The sequence below is a fragment of the Penaeus monodon genome, chromosome 14 (assembly GCF_015228065.2).
Source record: "Penaeus monodon isolate SGIC_2016 chromosome 14, NSTDA_Pmon_1, whole genome shotgun sequence".
In the NCBI taxonomy this organism is placed as follows: domain Eukaryota; kingdom Metazoa; phylum Arthropoda; class Malacostraca; order Decapoda; family Penaeidae; genus Penaeus; species Penaeus monodon.
In genome coordinates this window covers 33,714,253-33,716,756 of record NC_051399.1, presented here as the reverse complement: position 1 = coordinate 33,716,756, position 2,504 = coordinate 33,714,253, and the positions used below count along the sequence as shown (strand labels likewise).

The 2,504-nt window shown below is 45.1% G+C and overlaps 1 protein-coding gene across 2 annotated transcripts in view; it reads left to right on the top strand.

Annotated features, from left to right (window-relative positions):
* LOC119581060 (protein artichoke-like) overlaps positions 1 to 2,504 on the top strand; it is an 85,937-nt gene that overhangs the window by 9,610 nt on the left and 73,823 nt on the right. The window lies entirely within an intron of this gene.

The window sequence follows — 2,504 nt, the reverse complement described above, 5'->3', positions numbered from 1 at the left end:
GGGAAGGAAAAAAAGAAGGAGGGAAAGAGGGGAAAAAAAGGGGAAAAAAGGAGAGGGGGGAAAGAAAGAGGGGGGAGAAAGAAAAAGGAGAGAGAAAGAAAGAGGGGGAGAAAAAAAAGGGGAAAAGAAAGAAAGAAAAGGGGAAGAAAAGGGGGGAGAAAAAAAAGGGGGAAAAAAAAAAGGGGGGGAGAAAAAAAAAGGGGGGAGAAAAAAAAAGGGGGGAGAAGAAAAGAGAAGAAAAAAAGAGAGAGAGAGAGAAGAGATGGAGAGAGAAAGAAAGAAGAAGAAGAGAGAGGAAGAAAGAAAGAAAAAGGAGAGAGAGGGGGAAGAAGAAAGAGAGAGAGAAAGAGAAGAAGAAAAGAGAGAGAAGAAAGAGAGAGGAGAGAGAGGAAGAGAGAGAAAGGGGAAGAAGAGGGGAGAAGAGAGAAAAAAAAGAGAGAGGAGAAAGAGAGAAGAGAGAGAGAGAGAAAGAGAGAGAAGGAAGAAAAGAGGAGAGAAGAGAAGATGGAGAGAGAGAGAAGAGGGGGAGAGAGAGAGAGCAGATGATGAGAAATTGAGAGAGAGAGAGAGATGGAGAAAGAGAGAGAGAGAGAGAGGAGAGAGAGAGAGAGAGAGAGAGATGGAGAAAGAGAGAGAGAGAGAGAGGGAGAGAGAGAGAGAGAGGAGAAGGAAGAGAGAGAGGAGAAAGAAGAGAGAGAGAAAAGAGGAGAAGAGAGAGAGAGAGAGAGAGAAGGATGGAGAAGAGAGAGATAGAAAGAGAAGATAGAGATGAGATGGGAGAAGAGAGATAGAAAATAGAGAGAGAGAGAGGAGAGAAAGAGGAGAGAGAGTTAGAGAGAGAGGAGAGAAAAAGGAAGATAGAGAGAGAGGGAGGGGGGGAAGGGGAGGGAGAAGGGGAGAAGGGGGGAAAGAGAGAGAGAGGGAACGAGAGGGGAGAGGGAAAGAGAGAGTGAGAAGGAAAGAGGGGAGAGAGAGGGAAAAGAGAGGAGAGGTGGAGAGTGAGAGTGAGAGAGTGAGAGGAGAGTGAAAGGGGGAGGTGAGGGGAGGGAGAGGGAGAAGGGGGGGGGAGAGTGAGAGGGAGAGAATGAGAGGGAGAGAGGGAGAGAGAGAGAGGGAGAGAGAGAGAGGGAGGGAGAGAGAGGGAGACAGAGAGAGGGAGAGGAGAGTGGGAGAGTGAGAGGAGAGTGAGAGGAGAGAAGGGGAGAGAAAAGAGAGAGAGAGAGAGAGGGGGAAGGGAAGAGAGACAGAGAGGGAGTGGAAGAGAGAGAGAGGGGGGGGGGGGAAAGAGAGAGAGAGAGGGGGGAAAAAAGAGAGAGAGAGGGGGGGAAAGAAAAGAGAGAGAGAGGGAAAGAGAGAGAGAGGAGGAAAGAGAGAGAGAGGGAAAGAGAGAAAAGAGGGAAAGAGAGAGAGAGGGAGAGAGAAGAGGGGAGGGAGAGAGAGAGAGAGGGAGAGAGAGAGAGGAGAGAGAGAGAGAGAGAGAGGAGAGAGGAGAGAGAGAGAGGAGAGAGAAAAGAGGGGAAGAGAGAGAGAGAGAGAAAGAGAGAACGAGAGAGAGAAGAAGAAGGAAGAGAAGAGAAAGGATAAGATTTTAAGAAGAAAAGATAGGATAGAATAGAATAGAGAGAAGGAAGGACGAGTAGAAAGAAAGAGGAAGAGGAAAGGGAGTTGGAGTGGGAGTGGGAGTAGAAGAAAGAGGAAGAGGAAAGGGAGTGGAGTGGGAGTAGGAGTAGGATAGGAGTAGGAGTAGGAGGGAGAGGGAGAGGGAGAGGGGGAGAGAGAGAGGGAGAGAGGAGAGAGGAGAGAGAGAGAGGGAGAGGGAAGGGGAGAGGGAGAGAGAGAGGAGAGAGAGAGGGAGAGAGAGAGAGAGAGAGGAGAGAGAGGAGAGAGAGGAGAGAGAGAAGGAAAAAAAAAGAGAGGAGAAGAAAAAGAGAAAGAGAGGAAAAGAAAAGAAGAAAAAAAGAGAGAAGAGAAAAGATAAGATAAAAAATAGAGTTAGAAATAGAAATAGAGAGAAGAGAAGGAGAGAGAAGATAGGAGAAAACAGTAGATAGTAGAAAAAAGAAAAAAAGAAGAGAAGAGAAGGAAAAAAGAAAAGAAAAGAAAAAAAAAAGAAAAAAAAAAAAAAAAAAAAAAAAACAGAAAAAAAGTTTTTTCAATATTCAGCAAATTTTTTTGAAACCTCAGAGTCCCCTTTTTCCCCCAAGGTATGTATCTCATTTGACTATCTGGAAAAAAAATCACAAACATAAGAAAATAACGAAGAAGAAGTGGAGAAAAAGAAGACAAAAAAAGTGAGACAAAAAAAGTTAATTGAAACCAAACAGGACCTCAGTGTGACGGCGACGTAAATTGCACGAACAAAACACATGATTTATTCTGTGATAATGGGTCTGTGTTATCCAGGCCAACATTTGCGTGATTGATTTTGGCTCCCGTGATCCACCTGGACAGACAGGTTTTCCATCACATGTTGTCTATAATAAATGCATTTTAATCGCGCGTTG